Source organism: Rhinolophus ferrumequinum, chromosome 3, assembly GCF_004115265.2.
Source record: "Rhinolophus ferrumequinum isolate MPI-CBG mRhiFer1 chromosome 3, mRhiFer1_v1.p, whole genome shotgun sequence".
Classification (NCBI taxonomy): domain Eukaryota; kingdom Metazoa; phylum Chordata; class Mammalia; order Chiroptera; family Rhinolophidae; genus Rhinolophus; species Rhinolophus ferrumequinum.
The window spans coordinates 36,143,384-36,163,756 of record NC_046286.1 but is presented as its reverse complement, the minus strand read 5'-3'; the positions used below and the strand labels follow the sequence as shown (position 1 = coordinate 36,163,756).

The window sequence follows — 20,373 nt, the reverse complement described above, 5'->3', positions numbered from 1 at the left end:
AGATAAACCAGACAGAAAAAGGCAAATACTGCATGGTATCAAAAAAAAAAAAGGTCAAACTACTAGAAACAGAGAGCAGAAAAGTTGTTGCCAGGGGCTGGGGAGTGGGGGAAATAGGGAGCAGTTGATAAAAGGATACAAACTTTTAGCTATAAGATGAGTAAGGTCTGAGGATATCATGTTAAACATGGTGACTATAATTGACAAAACTATCGTATAATTGAAATATACTGAGGGAGTAGAACTTAAATGTTCTCACTGAAAAAATACGTGAGATGATAGATGTGTTAATTTACTAGATGGGGGGAATGCTTTCACAATGCGTATCAAATTCACCATAGTGTACACTTTAAATGTCTTACAACTTTATTTGTCAATTATACTTCAGAAAGGCTGAAATTAAAAAAATATAAAGAATGAATAGAAGATACTTCCTGAAGACAGAAAGACACAAAGATGTGGTCTCTGCCCTTCAGGGCCTAATAGTGGGACATTTCTAGTTACTGTGACTCTAAGGAGGGTTCTCACTCATTTTAACATCTTCTCTAGGTTTCAAGAGTCTCCAAAAAATTAATGTCAGTTAGCCAAGGAATCTTAATTAATTATGCTTACAGCTATTTTTAAGTGAGTCTTAATAGTAGGGCTTAAATACATTTGGAATGTAACTGTTTAGTGGTCTTACGCAGGGAAGGAAAAACACATTTGTGATGAACATTTATGGTATTTGTTTTAAAGATGTTTCAAAGGTGATAAAACATTTCCCCTTGGTATTATCATTTGTCTTTAAATATTGATTTGAGATGGTTTTGAACATAATCAGTGCCTCTGTGGGACTATAACTGAAGTGTGAATCACCAGAAGCAGATTGCATGCAAGATGACACCTGACTATACAATCAATCCTGACTGCCCCTCAACATTCTCTTTTTTAGCATGAGTTTATATTCTCTGTCAAAATTAGACCACAGATGTGTATTGTTGCCAAGTGCCTATCATCATCAAAATGAAAGAATTGTGCATAATAATTATTTATTGTGTCCCCACTACGGTATGTGTTAGAGTTTGTGACCTTAACTCATACTATCTTATTTAATTTTCATAACAGTGCAAGTTAAAATCCATATATAGCTAAGTAAAGTGAAGCCAAAGGAATTATAAAATATCCTCTGGGTCATCTACCCAGTAGATGCCAAGCCAAGATTTTACCTTGGGTCTATCGGGGGGCCAGGAAGCCCCTTTCCGCCACACTAGTGCGGCTGTGCACACATCACGTGGTGGCAGCAGTTTCTTCTTGAATTTCAGTTCTCCCATCCATAGAAAATAGCTGACAAAAAAACCCCCAAAAACCCAAGAAACCAAAACCAACAACTAATTGGTTCAGTATCTGTAATTTTACCTTAACTGTGAATGTTGCTTAAATGTAATTTTTATCAACATAACTCAGTCAAAACACTTTTATTCAGAATTGCAACCTTGAAACATGCACTAATCGTTATACTAAGTTCATGCTATTAAGAAGATAGACATGTTCTGAAAGCAAAAAACCATGACTGAACGTTAGGGATGTATGTAGGAAAACAATTATCTCTAGCTTATTGTTCCTTCATATTTTCTTCGCTGCCGTAACATAATGGCTTGTATTTATACAATATGAAAGATATCTGGGGACTTAAGAATGCTCTCCAAATGTTTAATTATGTGAACTTTAAAGTTAATTTGACTAACTTATTATGCTTTTATTCTGTAATTAAAATGGAATTTCTTAACATAAGTAATATGCATATGGGTTAGCAAAAATTATACTGGAAATTTTAAGTTACCTAGTGGCTTTTTGACTGAATTATCACTCACTCACAGACCCATTCAGAAAAGAAGGGAGGAAGGAAACAAGTAAAAACAGGGAGAAAACTAGTTTGAAGGTGAAAGAAGATTTTTGAGAACATTTGTGTGAATGATGCTATAGACACTCCTTGAAATTTGGCTGAATGTACTCACCCGCTTTGTTTACGTGAACGGCACTTTTTTTGTCATTTCAAAACACTTTTAGGAAAGAAACAAACTTAGGTAAAAACATTTTTTTAAAAGACACAATGATCCTTCAACTAAAGGGTACTTGGCATTCTCTAACCCACAATGTAGTGTTTTCATTTAGTTCACGTAAATTAACCAGCTCTTTGGCTGAAACGTGAATCGTCTCCTATTGGCTGAATCACAGATAGGCACTAGTAGGCTCCCTATTTAAATTCCAGTGTGTGCTGATACAACTGTAAAGAGTTTAGCTTGTTTGAAAAATCAGGAGTGAAGCCCATTTGACATTTGGTGCGTATCTTTTCCCTCCCCACCCTCATCTCCCTCCCCAATGCATTTTCCTCAGTATAGAGCATAATTCCTGTTCATTTGCTTTGCATAAGAGCTGCCTTCCCTTCCAGCCCTGTGCCGCTCCGCCCCTTTTCACAGACCAAAGTAAATCTGCACAATAATGAACCATATAAGGGAGGAATGACATCATCAGTTAGTGGTCCCAAGCTGTTTTGCACAACATTCACCTTTCATTGTTCTGATGACAGGACTGGGATGTGACGGTTAATTCCCTGTGGAGTAGGGGCTGAGCAGGGCCTGCTGCTATTGAACAAACTTCAGTACCCCCTTATAAAAAACAAAAACAAAAACAAAAGCTACCATGCTTCCTAGTATGAAGGTAAGGAAGGCAAGATCTGTTTTGATTTAAGCAATGTTAGTTTCTCTAGTCCATGCTCATTTCATTTGTTAATAGGCTTACTTGGCAGTCAACTCATTTCTAAGTGTTACTGCGAAGAGCATCTTGGAAGCTGGGTTTGGACATTTGTAGAGCCTTGACTAATCTGACAAGGGCTGTAAGAACTCGACAATCTTTCAGCTTTCGGCTGCAGGTTTTACTGAGTGTGGACGGGGACAACCTTTGAAAATGACCAGCTTACTGTGACTTTCCTGGTACTTCAGAATCCTTGATTGGAAGTGGCCAAGATGCACCTGGTTGTGGTAGGAGGCGTGCTCCTGTTTTTCTGTGGAGGGGAAAAGGAATCTCAGCCTCCAGAAACTTGGGGAGTTTGTATAGGAACGGAAAAGTGTCTTATCTTGCTGCTGTCAGTCCTAGTAATGTGTTTTGAAGGTTTTGAACAGAACAGCCTTTCCAGGTACTATAAATGTGTCTTTTATTTTATGATTTCTTCATGAGCAAAAACTAGTTTGAGGAAAAAATACTATTTTTAAAGTTTGTTGTTGTTATGTGGATTTTTTGCAGATCACTCTTTGAGAAAGAGAGAAGGCTTCTAAACCTTGGCAATGAATTAGAATGCATAGAGATCCAAAGAAAGCTGTGTTTGTTCTGAATCAGTCAGTGGGGGCAGTGATAACAGGAATAATAAAGTAAATAGCAGGTTGGATTTCAAAGTGGGAATGGGATTAAAGTTTGGACTATGGTAAACAATTGTGTAAAAAGTTTAACTTTAGTAATTTCTCAAAATGCCTTAAAAATCTTGTCTGAGTTCAGCAGAGTGTATCAAAATAAATAGCTTGCATTAGCGCTCAGTAGGGCTGGAGGGTAGTGTGAGTCTTTCACAAAAGAACTTAACTTGGCCAAAACCAATTTTTTATAGTGTGATTGCAGATTCACATGACCCGTTTTATAGAAATTTGAACAAAAGGGCAGATGGTATGGTTCTCATCTGTGTAGATTTAATTTTGTGTAACATTCATTGTTAATGTTTTGTCTCTGTATAAAACGACGAAAATCTTAAATTCCAACTGTGATAAAAATCTTGGGTTGACTATATTGATCTTTCTGGATTTTTAGCTCCATGTGACTGGATGAACTTTTGTTTACTTGTGAAACCAAATGTCCTTTCCACAACAGAAGGGTGCGCACATTTCTTTTTCTTTAGATTAACAACAGTCAGGATCAATACAAAATTAAGTCTGGGGTTTTGGCGTTTTTTTATTGCTGTGACTTTTTATTTTTTGCATTCGCTTTAAAGTTGTTCCAAAAGTGGATAAAATAATTATTAGATAAATGTTAACAATTGTAAAAGTATATAGTGAAATTTCATGCATGCTTATGTTTAAAGCTTTTTAAAGACCTTTAGACACAATGGCAATAAATTCTATTGTCATTTTAAAGAGGGAGAGTTTATTTTTCTGAGTAAATAAAAGCGATTTATGTGCTTAAGCTAATTTGCTACTTATTTCATGTCAATATTATTTTAAACAAATCTTATTTATGAAACATATTTTCCCAAGGGACAAATGAGCTTAATAGTATCTTAACAAAAGTCTTTTAAAAAGGACATAGTTTTTTATATTGTGAGCTCCCATAATGTCTAAGCGTAAAACCACAATATATAATAGAAGCTTAAAATATAACTTTTGCCTAGCACTCTATGTTTACTGAGTAAAATGAGGCATATTAATACTTTTGTGGGTTGTCTTCAACTTGCTTGAATAGTCTCAGGAAATCTGATTCATGCTTCCAGCTCCTCCCCTTCGTGTTCTGTGTGACAAATGCAGCCCACATACCTACCTACGCATGAGGAAGGACACCTCACACTGTGGTGCAGGGACTTCAAAACCCACCTGCCTCAAAATATCCTCCCTGCTTTCTGGCTTCCCTAGTGAAATCCCTTCATTTAGTTTTTTTTTCTGAGGGAGAGAGTTTCCTGTGATAATACACAAGTGTTAACTAGATGGAGCTTCTGATAATTAGGTGTGATGAATCTGGTTGGGAATGGGAGAGGAAAGATCTCCTTGGGTTAGAATGAGGGAAGGTGAGGAGGACACTTGGAAGAAAATGCCCAAGGCCACACATTTAGGTGACAAATTTCTCTGGTTCCTGTTTTTCATGAAAATCATTAAGTAAATTTATTCACCTGGTTGATTCTTTATAAACAATGTCAAAAAGAAAGAATAATATCTTCTTTCTATTGTTTAAAAAATATTTCATCTGCTCAATCTGAGAGTATTTGGAAAGTACTTTGAACAACTTAGGAAATATGAAAACACAGAAAAGACATTTTATTGTGGATAGAAACTACTCATCCATGCCCACAAGATAAACAACATTTTCAAGTTTTAAGAATGAAATGATATTTTTCATTGCATCAGTAGATGTACTTCCCTGCCTATTTTCTCTGAAGAATTTATTCTCCTTGTTGGGAAAAGATACAAATTGGCAAATGAGTTCTAATTTGGCATTATTACTAATATTAGTATCTAACATTTATTGAATACTTAGCTCTGTACATATAATAATTCATGTGATTCTGACAATGACCCTGAGAATAGATATTTTATTATTATCCCTTTTTTACAGAGCAGGAAACTGAAGAAGAGAGAGATTAAGAAATTTGCCCAAGTAAGTAGTGGGGCAGAACGGGAGTCAAATCAGATAGTCTGGCTCTAGAGCACTTACTCTGAACTACCATACTGAGCCCTGAGGGATAGCTTTGAAATAACACATGTGTCAAAAAACATACATATATTTTCTACCAATGAAAATTATTGGCATGATTGAGTTGCATAGAGATTAGTTTTCTACACAAGTTTTAGATATGATTTCATATTTGGTCCTCTATCAGTAGTCATCCATTTTTTTCTCTCCTGAATATTCCCACTCAGCTTTCAGTATTGGTCTTTCTCCTTTATCAACCAGAAATTTTCTAGCTCTGAAGAACCTACAATGCAAAATGAAGAAGGTAGGGAGCTAGGCTTCAGGATTGTTGTCCTGGGATCCAAGGCAAGGATCTTGCGTCCTGTCTAGCCTGAAGATAGGGACCGATGAGACCCCTTTGTCTGGTCTGAGGAAGAGGAAGAACACTACTCTGCTTCCCTCTCTTCTTTCTCCAGTTTCACATTTGTTCTTGTTCCTGCTCCCCACTGTAGCAGTTTGTATATGTGGCTATAAACTTTTCATTCTTCATTTTTCCTCAACTTTTCATTGACCCTCTCTCAACCACTACTATCTGTGTCTCCTCTCTTTTTGGATTTGTCCTATTATCCCAATCTCCAAAGCTGGCTTAGGGGAAATCATGATGCATATCAAAGTTCTGTGTTGGATGGAAAGAAGGGAAGTGATTCTGAGCCCTGAAATTCACATACTGTGTGATCTGTTCAGGGTTACAGCAAAAACTCAGATGAGTCAGATGGGCTAATTTGATATTGTTATAGATGTGTGGGTGGAGTGGAGAGAAGCTAATATGGGACATTGCAGTTCTATAGAGCCCTAGTAATTGGTGTAGGGGTGGGGGCTTAGGCATGTGTACTTCTTACTGCGAGTTAACTTGGAGAAAGGGAGTAGTTACCAGAACCCTCAGAAACTGTATCTATAGGAAAGGGCTGCCTAACAGCGTCTATGGCCCTTAGTAGAAGAATGAAGCCAAATATCCAAGGCTCAGGAGGGAATTAATACCCCATCCTCCAATATCTCCTGTCTAGCTAAACTGGAAGCTAGAAGGAGCTGGTTAATACAATGTGTAAAGTTCAGCCTCCCAGAGCACAGAGCAGAATTGAGAATGGTGGAGAGAGTAATTGGAGAGATAGATGGAAATTATATTAACACAAAGGATAATGACCAGAAGTATCAAATTTTGTGATAGTAAATAATATACAAATGAACAGGTTGGTAATGTAGTGACTTCAATAACAATGTTTTTCTGCAGCTATATGTAACAATGATTTCATCAAGTGAATTGGTGTCCCTATTCAAAAGCACTTTCTACCAAGATGTTCAGTCGTGATTTGCTTCCTCTCACAAGTTTATAAGAGAAAACCATACTTATTTTTCAAAGATGAGTAAGATTGAGATCTAAAAGAGAACATTTCAAAAAGTCAGAATGCTAGAGAAGACCTAGATATTTATCTTGCCCTTGCTGACTCTGCTGAGTCAAGTTTTTCAAAAAGACAGTTTTGCCTTCTCATCGAGTCAGTAGAGTCTTAAGAAAAAAATGGGCAATTGGTATATCATAACCACCTCCCTCAGATCCCACGTGGTCAACTGAGATCAATTGGCTAGATCGCGGTGCCAACGGCGCCAGTACAGTCAGGGCACTATCAGTCACAGTCGCTCTTGTCAAGATGCAGGAAAAACCTCATGTGAGCATCATTCTTTCTACCTTAACCTTCACGTTCAATCAGTCACCAAAACCAGACAATTCTATATCCTAATTATTCCCAGCATCTCCTTGTATTATAATTGTGATCTTCGTTTAGTCTTTTTATTTTCTTGGAAAATTTCAATATTTTCGTTACTGGTCTCCCTGCCACTAGTCTCAACCTTCTGTAATCCAATATAATCACATTGTCATCAGAAAAGTCTAATATCCAAATTTGATATTATCACTGTTCTTAAAGTCCTTCAAGAATTCTGTGTAACCCTCCCGATGGAGCCGGACTCCTAAGATGATATCAAACCACTTGATGAGCTGACCTCCACCTTCTACTGGAATCTTATTTCTTGACATTCTCCTTCCTCCTGTTGTGTTCTGACAGTGACTGTGCTGTTTTGAAAGAGGTTCTGTTTTCTTGTGTTTGCATGCTCATTTCCCTTTACAAGGTGTAGCATTTCCCCTATTCTTTATCTGGATAACCTTTGTTTATTCATTCATTGGACAAATATTGTTTGAGCACCCACTGCATGTGAGGCACTTTATTAGGGGGCTGGTGTTCATCCATAGACCCTGCTCTTATGGAGATTTTGCTCTATGGGGAGGTTAGGAGACAGACAATATCTAAGTAAACAAATAAATGAACCAGATGATTTCGGATAATCAAAGTGCCATGAAAGAAAGAAATAGAGTAATATGATGGAAAGTGGCTAGGGAAACTGTTTTCAATAAGCTGGTCAGTGAATGCCTCTCTGGGGAGGAGACACGTGATCCTGAAACCCGAAGGATGAGAAAGAAGAGCTCATAGGACTCTGTATGGTTGTGCACGTTGTAGCTTGCAGGGGCACTTGGGCAACGAGAGAGTAGGAGCTGAAATCCATTTCTCATTCAACATATCAAGCCAGGCACCCCAGCATGGGACCGGTTCCTTAGAGAGGAGGGGGACCCTTATCTACTTTCCCCAAAGGAGCCAGGTGGGCTGCACTCCTGATAGTAGGGAAACAGTACTGGGAACAAAAATTGCAAAAGTTTTGAGCAACTCCTTCCTCCAGCCACATCCCCATGTTTGTCCCTCACTTGCCTATATTGAAAACATAAATGGTACTTTTTACATAACGTTGCAATTTATTTTTTTATTCTGAACATCTAATATAAAATCTGACAATGGTGGGGTATTCAACCCATTTTTATTGAATTATTGAGTGAATTAATGTATCATGGCTATATTTCTGTTATGAGTCAGTGGACTTCATACTAGAGTGTGTGATCACAGAGCTCCTTTTCAAAGGGGGATTTTCAAATATGGGTCTCCTGATGGGCACAGGCTATCAGCAAAAAAAAAAAAAAAAAAAAACTAATAATTGTTGCTATGTTTTTTGTGAACAAATGACAAACAATTCCCTAGACTTTAATTTCTACTATGACTGAGAACTATTTACTAGTAATATACTTAGTGATTTATTTTTAAATATAGCATTTGTAATTTTAAATTAGCATGTTACTAGGTTTTCTCAAAGACTAACTTGGTGTTTTAAAGAGTATTCTGGCTACTACCAAATGTTGACAAACACTGAGCATATGTTCACCTGGTAGTAGGTAAACATAATCTCTAAGAAGAATAATCTGTTATTCATCATGAGCTTTTCATGGTTTTCAGTTGGTGCCATCTGTGATTTTTAAAGATTAATTACTATTGGTTAAACTTCATAATCCGTTTAGTTTGCTATGGGTTGTTGGACTAAGCTGCAGAGGGTCCATAATGAATATCCTTGGTTTACAATTTTCAACAACTGGACATCAAGGCACATCATCAAATTGCCTATTCTAAAGCAGAATTATACCTAATCCCCTCAAAATCTGATGCGGAGTAATAATTTATTTGTGATCATTTGCCTGGGGTGTGTGTGTGTGTGTGTGTGTGTGTGTGTGTTTGTACTATTTGAATTACTTGGATTACACTATCAAAGTAAATGTAATAAGATTAGTAGATTATATTTCAATTTATAAGATGTAGTTTTATAATAGAAAATCATGTGTAAGGTCAGGGTCTTCTCTTACGATATAAAAGCAGTTTATGGAAGCTGCTAGCAAAAGTTTCCTGATTTTATTTTCTCTTCTTTCAATTTTTTGCTGCCAAGTTCTTTTTTATTGTGAGAATAAATGAAGAGGCCTCTGTTCCACTACACTGGGCCAGGGTCAAAAAGTTTGAGATTAGATGCTCGATAATGTGGCTGGTCTTCACAATAGGGGAAAGGAAAAAGTGTACAAAGACTTTTATAAACTCACCTCCAGTACTAAGAAACACAAAACAAAAAACAAGCTCAAAAGTTTATGTCCTATTGTGAAGGATCCACCCTTTCTTTATATATGAAAAATGATTATCCAGTATTCAGTGCTCAGTGCTGGACTAGGATGAGGCGAATGAAGGTTTCACCTTGGGCACAAAATTTAAGGGGATGCCAACAACTCAGTAATCAAGATACACAATAATTTAATGCATTTTTCAAAAATAAAAGTTAATGCAGAAAACCCATAATGAACAAAATGTCAAAATTTCAAATGAGGACGGGATCTGACCCTGCAGCAGCATGACCCAGCCTTACCCACTGCACACTAATCCCAGCCCAGTGTAGTATATTGAGAACATGAGGTTAATTCTGGATAATTACTGTAATAGTCACTTCTTCAGGAACTGAGGTGATTTATGAAAAAGTAACACTTCCTGAGACATTTGTTAAAACCATGTCCTATCATGTTACCAAGCTACTTAACTCTGTGCTATGCTCTAGTTGGGAAAAAATGCATTGTGATTAAATACTTTTAACTGCATGCAAGCTTGACTCTTTTGAGGTTCATTCATCTTTAATTACTATCATGCCCTTGCTAGTTTTCACCTGCCTTTTCTCTTGAAAGACAGAGAGGCATACATACAGGGAGAGTTAAGGAAGAATATAGTGAAAGGAAACGGAAATAATGAGAAGAGAAATTAGCATGATCTGGCTGAGACACAAACCTAGGTGACTTTTAAGATGACATTAAGGTTTGAAATGAGGCCTCATGGACTAAGATGGTGACAAGTGACGACATCTAAAGGAGGCAAAGAAAAATTTGCTGCTCTGGGGCTAATGATGATAAATTTGGAGAAATTATTGAAGTGGGAGTGTCAAGAAAGTTGGGGAAGAGAACTTGTGACTCTTGCATGATTTACTTTCCAAGGAAGAGAAATGAGAATGGAGAGAGTTAGGTGTGGCCCTGAGTCTTTAGGAGCACAGATTGACAGCTTTTCCATGGGAGTGTTATCTCAAGGGTGGTAACCAGGATAAGGTTAAAAAAAACCCTCACTTACCCCCGCCCCCCTTTTTGTCCATATACTTTACAAGGAAAGATAAATTTCTGTGAAACAGAACAGAGTGAGGACGCTTTTTCTAGCATAAGTTTGACAAAGCATCAAATGGATCCCAAAGAGGAAGAAAAAGTAAGTCTCTAACAAGCTTAATATTATAAACATAGAAAGGAGTGAAAGAACCACCCACAATCACAGACAAATATGAGAGACACATGGCACTGTAAGGAAAGTCAAAATATGACCCGACAGCAAAGCTGCTGAGACTTGGGGGTGGGGGTGGGGTGAGGAAGCTGAAGATTACACAAGGGAGTTCCAAAACATTATTATGGAAAATTTCAAAACATTTATAAAAATAGAGAGAATAGTATGACGAACCCTTATACCCATCACTTAGCTTCAACAACCAATCAATGCATTCCCCATTCCCCTGGATTATTTTGATATAAATTCCATACATATCATTTTATTCATAAGTATTTCAATATGTATTTCTAAAAGGTAAGGTTTATTTTTAAAAATACTACCAAGATCTTTTATTATACCTAAAATTTAATAATATTATTTGTCCAATTGTCTCATTTAAAAAGTTATTTGGATAAGAATCCAAATAGATTACAGTTGGTTCATATGTCTTCTAGATTTCTTTTACTCTATAGTTCCCCTCCCCCACTCTTTTTTCTTCTTACAGTTTATTTATTGAAGAAATAGGTTTTTTTATCCTGTGTCATCCCCTGCATTTTGAGTTTTTTGGTTGCATCATCACAATGTCATTTAGTATGTTTCTTGCCCCTATCTTTCTTGTAAACTAGTAATTAGTTATAGGAACTTGATCTGATTCATGTTCAATTTTTTGGTAAGAGTATTTCTTGGGTGGTATACCTATGTATACAATGTCTGGCTGTTTCTCTTTGGGGAGATATTGCCTATATGTACTATTTCATTGGGGACTGCAAAATTGTGTATTCAGTATTTATTTATTAATAATGACATCCTATAATTATTTATTAACTGTACTATATCTATAAAGAAAAACAAAGAGCTTTAAAGTTAAATGGGAACATGCTAATCTCACAGACACACACACACACACACGAAGTTTGGACTGGCGATGTATTAATATATAATCTCAAAAATATATAAAAGGTTAAAATGTTGATCCTGCCCTACCTATTTACTGTGTCCACTTCCCTGTTTCTCCTCCCTTTTACAATTAAGATCTCAAATAATTAGTCTCAGATATTTGTCTCCAGTGTTTTTCTCTTTTTTTTTTTTTGTCAGCTAAGCTCTAATCTGTATTTTGTTCCCCAACTCCATTAAAACTGCTCATATGAAGTACTGATGATATCCATATTGATATGTTTAGTGGAAAAAGTTTTTAAAATTTGAATTTAAGTGAAAACAACGGACATTTTTCTGTTCTCTCTCTTGATCTCTCCAGAGTGTTTGGCGTCATGGACACGGCTTGTTTCTTATGCTTCTCTCTGCCCTCTTGGCATCTGGGAACGCACCATTGCCTGGATTCCCTCTTATTTCCCAGGCTGTCCTTGCTCAGTTTCTCTCATTAAGTTCTTTATGTTTTCTCATCTCATATCTTTTTTTCTGCTCTTTCTCCTTTTCGTCTCTTATGTCTACATACTTCCTACTTATCTCCTCCTCTCGATGGCTTTAGATTGCCTCGGTTCCCGGAGACTCCCACTAGGTACCTCCTGAACCCCAGGCTGACCAATAGGAATTTTACTTGTAGGTTCTCAGGAACCTCCAGTCAACGTGCCTTTTGGAAACCTCATTATCTCCCCCTCCAAGTGTATTTCTCTTATATTACCCTACATGTGATAAGCACTGACATCAAACTATTCTATTCAGGTCAGGTCTAGTAATAGGGAGGCTGTCTTTTGGCTGAGAGATAGGTTTGTTAGAGGCATGGAACGGTGTATTATGATTGGGAAATAGCTGAATATTTCTCCTGGCCAGAAGCTGGAGGTTCTGTCCAAATTTTTCTCCCTCCATCCTCCCTCAGTCTGTCACCAAACCCAATGACTTCTGTCTCATAAAAATCATCATGTCCCCCACCCCCACCCCATGCCCCCTTCTCCTTTCTCAATGACATGATTTTAGTTCAGACTCCATTACATTTCTCACTTTCTGCTTTTGTAGCTTCCTAGCTAATGTGTGGCTTCCTGGACACACTCTTCCATCCTCAGTACATCTGTTGAATTTCCTCATATTCTGAATTGAAAGTTCAGATTCATCCTCTTAGCCCACAGGGTGATTTGTTAGGCTTGTCCTTCCTTTCTAGCCTCATTTCCCCACCTCTGTCCCTATAGGTACCCTTCATTTCAGTTGAGCTACCTGCTGTGCCTTGAAAATGTGTCCTATTTCCCAGTTCTGTGCTTTTCTGTGCTGTTTCCATTAGGCTCCTATTTTAGGCTTTGCAGGCCACATAGTGTCTGCCAAATATTCGTCTTTGTTATGTTTTACAACCCTTTAAAAATGTTAAGAATCATTCTTACCTAGAGGGCTGTACAAATACTGGCCTTAATCTAGATTTGGCCCACAGAAAATAGGTTGCTACCCCCGCATCTGGAGTGCCCTTTCCTTGCCTTCTTCCACTTACCTAGCTACGACTGAGCACTAAGGCTCAGGTTAAGAGTCACCTCTTCCTGGAAGCCTCTCTCACTCCCTTTCCCTGGTAAAACTTAGTTGTCTTTCCTATATCCATCCTCTGCATATCTTTATCTCTTTATGTATGTCATTTCATTTAGTCTTCACAACAGCCCCTTGAGAGTACTTTCACTTCCTCCATTTTGTAGATGAGAAAGCTGAGGCACAAAGGATAAAGGAATTTATCCAAGTGCATTTGAATCTCAACAAGACTGTTGAGAAGGCCTTTTGTGATAGTCTTCAACAAATATGTAAATAGCTCACCATGGACTATGGTTTGGGTGCTAGAGCCACAGCAGTGAACAAAATACACAAAATTCCTCCTTTTATGGTGGTTCCATTTTAGAGAAGAAAGACGGTCAATTAAAAAAAGGATAAATAAAATGTATAGTGTATTTGATGGTAGTAAGTACTAAGGAGAAGGAAATAGGAAGTTTTACCATGAAGTGCACAAGATAAAATAGGGAGGGCAAAGAAGCCCTTCATGAGAAAGTGACGTTTGTGCCAAGATCAGAAGGAAATGAGGGCGTGATCTCTTAGAATATCTGAAGAGTGAGAGTAAGAGTTTTCAGAGATGAAGTCAGAGAGGTAAGGGGAAGGTGACACTGTAGGACCTCTGAGGACATTGTGATGATTTGGCTTCACCGAGATCCAAATGGGAAGCTAGAGAAGACTTGGAGCCCAAGACTGACATAATCTGATTTACCCTTTTTTAAGGATTACTGGCTTCTGGCAGAGAATAAATAGACTGAGGGTGAGCAAGAGTGGAAGCTGAAGTCAGATTCTGTGGCTGTTGCAATAATCCAGATAAGAGATGATGGTAGTTTGGTCTGGTGTGATAGCAGTGGAGGAGGTGAGAAGTAATTACATTTGGGATATATTTTGAAGATAGAGTTGACAAGATTTGCTGAAGAATTGAATGTGGGGATGTGAGAGAAAGAGAGGACTCAAGTAGGATTCTAGATTTTGGGCAGAACCATCTGGAAGAATTTGGTTGTAGTTGACTGACATGAGGAAGGTGTGGTTGGAACAGGTTCTTAGGAGAGGACTAGGAGCTCAGAAGAGATAAGGAATACAGCCCAGTGGGTTCCTAGCTAATTGAATGACAACGTCCTTGCTACTGAATGGATTGATCTCAGCAAGAGGGATATCTTGAGAGTGTTTGAAGGGCTCTGTGCACTGACCTGTCTTTTTTTTAATGATAGGGGTCATTTTGCCATTGACACAATGCTTGACCTAAGTTGATGTATGTTGGGTGACAAGACAGAGTTCCAGGATAGACTGAATCAAGCAAGATGAAGTAAACCTAAATAAATGCAAAGTCTTGCAAATTTTTACCGTTCAAGCAACATCTATTTGAGGAATAGCATTGTTGTTAAAAGCACGTTGATTGTGGTCAAACAGATCTGGTCCAAAATCTCAACTTTCCCCTTCTTAGTCCTGTTCCCTTGCTTAAGTCAAATAACTTCCCTATTTATAAAATGGCATAGTAATGCCTTGCTCAAAGGGTTGTTATGAAAATGAAATGAAACAATAAAGTACTTACGTTGCCTAGGATGGAATAAGTAGCTGGCAAATACGATGTTTTATTTTCAAAGACCTCTATTTCTATCATTTATTTACTTTTTAAAATTAGGCATTAGCAAAAATTGGAGTTTGGGGTGGGCCTCTGGAAATAACATTAGGACTAGTGGTTTTCTAGTACCTGAATGAAACATTATTTCCCCAGAACATGTTTTCTTGTCAGCCTCTCCAATCCTATCTGAAAATGTTAGCCTTCTTCTCTTTATCTTTTCAACTTCTGCTTTTGCTTCTTTCTGCCGTAAGATTAATAATCTATTTTATGTTTTCTACAATATTTTAAGTCATTCTTTTATAATATTTGTTTATAATTTTTCCCCTTTATCTGACATCTCAGGATACTTTCTAGGACTTTTAATATTATTTTTCTCATTATATTTTTTATTGAGGAACTTAAATATGATGAAATTCACCACTTTTAATTTTACAATTTAATGAATCTTGACATATGTATATGCCATAAACCATCAGAACATTTGGGCCTACACTTTTAAAGTCTTTCAGTTGAAAATAATTTGTTTCTTAACCTGTTTATAAATGACAAACTGAAAAATCTATTATACCATTTACTTGTCTTCCTTTTGGCCTTTAAATAAGATAAAATGTTGGCAGAAAATGCCAAGAATAAATTTGATTTCAGGATACTTAGGGCTCTGCCTGTAACTGCTGATGAGACTCATGGTACTAATTTATCTTCTTAGTTTTGGTCTTCTGGTCTGTTTCCTTGTTATGCTAATATGTTTAGAATCAGGGCATGGTTGAAGAATGGTGATATGGGCAGATAGGAGAGTGAAGAGGACGTGGTAAGACCAATTGGCACAAGCAACATCAAAGCCCTCTTATTTCGCTCCTTAAATAGCATAATTACATGGAAATGGGGCCCAGTAATGCAAATTAATTGCTTAAAGCACAAAAAAATGTAACTGTTAGTAAATTATTTGAAAAAGAGACATAATACGCCATAGTCATTATGTTTTCTGAACAGTTACATGATAATGCTTCTGAATGCTTGTTTAATATTAATGAGGATTTCCAGAAATGGAAGAAAAAAGCTGCCTGAAGTAGAATGCTAAACTGATTGGGGAGATAAATAAAGGGAGACCAGCACCCTCTTTCTTTGGAGCTCCTGTGTTGCTCTGTGAGTTTTCTCCTTGTACCTCTGCTCTTATATGTCTTGTCAGGCCTTCAGTAGCTCCTCTTCGTTCTTTTTATCCCTTATTTTGGGGCCTTTCCAAAAAATTGTTTTCTCCATCCTTTCCTTTTTCTCTTTCTCCGTAGTTTCTCTTTTGGAGATCACATTTATTTCCGTATATGAGGGAATATCACTTCCCTTATTGAAATAAAAACTCAAGAATTACCAAGCTTTTAGCACTGTAAGAGTTTCTACATAGGGGAGGATGGCTGACAAAACAGCCCCAAGTTCTCCTGTGACTTTCCTTCCTCTTGGGATTTCTCTCACTTTAGTCACCACTATTTCCTCCCACTAGACTCCAGATGTGTGCTACACCAACGTTAGAGTTCTTGTCCAACTGTGGATAAAGTCCTTTCTCTTGTTTCTCTGTAGCAGGGGTTAGAACTTTGTTTTCTTTTTTTTTTTAAGAACTAAAACAAACAAAGGAAACATACAAAAAGAACACTAGAATTTATGAGAGAGACACAGAAAGCCTTAATTCAGCTTGGTCTACAAAATGTTTAGGGTTCTAATATTCACATAAGCATTTTATAGATTATCTAGAGGTTGTTCATCTTGCAGTACTAAAAACATAAAGTAAGAGATACCTTCCTAGTCCGCATAGAGAGGACTCCCTCTCTCATTTGAGGTTTCCCACTTCAGAGCTACAACTCTTCTCTAGGAGACCGATGACTAGAATAACTACATTTTTTAAAGAAAGGCCATTGCTTACTACATCAGAGACATTCATCATCTAATAACCACTATTAATATCAAATTACTGGCCTAGTGACAATCATAATATACGTTCAACAAAAATTTAGACTCAGCTCAGCATTGTAAGGGACTTCAGTTCTCACGTCTCTGTATAGGTGACTTGAGCTGTATTTATAACTCAAGCTTGTTTATTTATTCTTTCTTTTATTTATCCATTCAGTCCATATTTCTTGAGCATCTCTTATGTGTCAGGCATTGTGATGGGGGTAAACAAGACAGACCCATAGCAGGTACCCACATGGGACTTGCATTAACAGAGGTAGGCAGACATTAAAAAATTATAAGTTGATAAATGTTATAAAGGAAGGCTGTAGGATATTATGAGAATCTATAAAAAGATCTCACTTAATCAGGTAGGTTAGGGAAGGCTTCCTGGAGGAAGTGACATTTAAATGAGACTTGAAGGTTGAAAAATCAACCAGGTATGTTCAGAGTGAAAGGAGCAGGAAAAAAATACTAAGAGAAGGCTCAGCATATGTATGGACCGTTAGCAGCTTCGATAATAAGGGAGAGATTGACTTGAGATGAACCTGCCAAGGTGTTAAATCATGCTGGGCTATGTTATGAATTTCATACCTCTATTCTTAGAGCGATAGGAAGACATGGAAAGCCAAGGAGTGGCATGATCATATTTGCATTTGGGTGAAATAATAATAATAATAATAATAATAATAATAATAATAATAAAAGGTAGCTAAAACTACGTTTATTGTGGTCTGGCTCTGTTGTAAGTGCTTTCTGTATATTAACTGATATGCACTTCACACAGACCCTATGAATCAAGTGCTATTTTGATGCCCAATTTATCAATGAGGAAATTGAAGTATATAGATAGGTTACATAACTTGTGCAAGGTCATACAAGTAACAAGCAGCAGTGCTGACATTGTGAGGAGAGCATTCAGGAGGCTGTTGCAGAATTATCAGCCAAAGAGAAGGGCTTGCACTAGAGTAATAACAGTGGAGAGGCATTAGGGTATATGGGCTGTAAAATTTATGAGATTTATCTCCAAAGCACTACATTTCTAACTGCTTGATATACTTTAAAAAAATTGTTTTTTTAAAAATTTTATCATGGTAAGAACACTTAACATGAGACCTATCCTCTTAACAAAAATTTAAATGTACAATACAGTATTATTAATGATTGCCTGGTACACTTTTCAACTTGACTGTCTTGCTGTTGCCTCAATTTTCTACCAATACTCTTTCTTGCCTATTTTTCATATTCCTGTTAGAGGTATTATTACTTTCAATAATTCAGACCCAAAGCATTGAAAGAATTGTTTTCTATCTCTCTTTCTCTTCTTCCCAGTGAGTGAGCAGTCACAAAACCCCTGCCAAGTTACCTTTTGCAAAGTCTTCACAATTCATCTCATCCTTCCCATCCTCAATGCCCTGCCTGTAGAAATTGGAATACAGATCTATTTCCTCAGAACACTATTTACCACCCAATTTACCATAGTCCTAGCTCTAACCCTCAGCTATAGCAACTGGGAAACTGGATGTGGGGAGAAAGCAGACAATGGGCCGTGTATTGCTGTAACTAAGAGATGGGATGGTTTAAAATGTGATAGAATAAGAAAACAGAGAGAGCTTAATGGAGCTAGAAAAAGAGAAATAATCACAGCTAAGACTTGAAAAATGTGGTTTTCTAGAAGCCAAATTCCTTCTATGGTCATGCTCTAGCTCACAGGATTTCCTACTGATCAGAAAGCCTTTTAGTTTTCTCTGGCTGAAACATCAGGATCCCAGGTTTTACTATCAAAGATATGATAATGAGTTAAAAAGACCTACGGATTAAACACAAAAAAAGCATTAGACAGACTTTTCAGATGGAGAGAATAACATACTTTAGTTCTTATATTTGTTTTTGCACTTTGTCACATCCATGTATTCAGTCTATGTGTCAGTCACTTCTGCTAGATCAGTCTTCAGAACCATCTTGTGACAGACTATTAATGTATATACCTCACTCCTTCCCTTACAGCTGAGAAAACTGAGGTCAGAGTTTCAGTGACTGGCCAGAGGTTACACAGTTAGAAAATGGCAGGACCAGAATTCAGGTTCCTCCATGTCTGACTCCAAAGCCTATGTTTCAGCCACTCCCACCCACTGCCTCTAATAGCAGAGAGGCATAGGATATTTAAACAAGTATCTTGAGAAGTTTTCACCTTTAAGCTTAGAGTTGGAAAGCTTAGAGTTGGTGTTTTCAGTGAATTTGTCTCCGACAATCTAATTAAGGTCAAGGAATTTGAAAAATCCCCTTACATCTTTCCTATTCTATAGTTCTGTGACATTATTTCAGTTGTTTGACTCCAAATAAAAAGAGAACATGATCAACAAATGCCCTTTTACATATGTAAGAACCACATTTAGTGAAGCTATTACAGTACTGCTCATGTAAGTCTATAGAATTTGAAAACAGTCTTTTTCTAACATTTTAGGAATAAAATCATAATGGGTTTTGGAAGTTATGCATTTAGTTAATAGATGTTTAGACACACGGATATATTTTATAAAATTAATTCCGCAAAAGAAATCTTAATGACATCATTAGAGCCATTTTTATAGTAATAATCGGACACTGGATTTGATTATGAAGAGCTTTTATGCATATGTCCAGTCATTTCTTATACAATGCAGTGTGAGACTATTAACTTCTATTTACTTGACTCACAGCTGATCTAGTCATAAATATGAAATAAATCATTCAGAATAAATAAGCTACAAAATATATTGAAATAAAAAAATACATGCTTAAGAACATTTTTAATGTACATTAAGTACATTCAGGTCTTAGCTGTGATTATTAAACAAATACATGTTAGTGGTTGTTTATAACTTGCTTCTCTTATAAACATATTTTTACACTTATATGGTGAATATGGTTATTATTTTAACTTTGTTTTTATGTGTAATTGAAAATAACTATTAAGAATTGGTGCAAATTAACTGACCAACACAAGGATAGTAAATAGTTACTCTTGCTTACTTATATTTCTATATAAACATAATAGAGAAAATGCATTTCACACATGTGAAACATAGTAATTCCTGTGGCTGCAACTATTTTGTATTAATAGTAATTCAGATTTCCTCCCTAACCTAGCTCTTTATTTAAAAAAAAATGTTTAAATCAGAAAACTGAGAGAAAATCCTGTGCCAGTTCTGGTGTTAACTAAAATCAGTTTATGTAGATCAGCTTTCTATCACAAAGCTCGTCTTACCTTGTCCCAGTGATAGCTGCATACGAAATAAAAAACTCCAAAGGTTCTTTTTTTCTGGGCCTTCTCTTTCATTTAAAGTCAATTTCTCTTTTGAAGTTATATGAGGCAGAGGCGAAGACGAGGATTCTCTAGCCTGACGGCCTGAGTTTGAATCTAAGCACTGCCACTTGCTGACTGTGAGAACTGTAGCAGGTTCTGTGTCTCATTTTCCTCATGGGGATGACACTTGCATAGGATTGCCATGAGGATAAGATATTTCTAGTGCCTAGAATACTGAAAGCACTATATAAATAGTCATCATTTTTATACAACCTAAGTTTTATTCAATGGCCTTGTTATTGAAGTATAATATATGTGCAGAAAAGAACTATCGTAAGTATTCAGCTTACTGAAATTTTATAAGCTGAACAATCCTGTGTAACCTGCACATAAATCATGAAACTGGTACCTTAAAAGCCCTCTTCATGTCCCCTTCT

At 36.8% G+C, this 20,373-nt stretch overlaps 1 protein-coding gene across 7 annotated transcripts in view; it reads left to right on the top strand.

The window, feature by feature from the left end:
* FILIP1 (filamin A interacting protein 1) overlaps nt 1-20,373 on the top strand; it is a 217,642-nt gene that overhangs the window by 175,916 nt on the left and 21,353 nt on the right. The window lies entirely within an intron of this gene.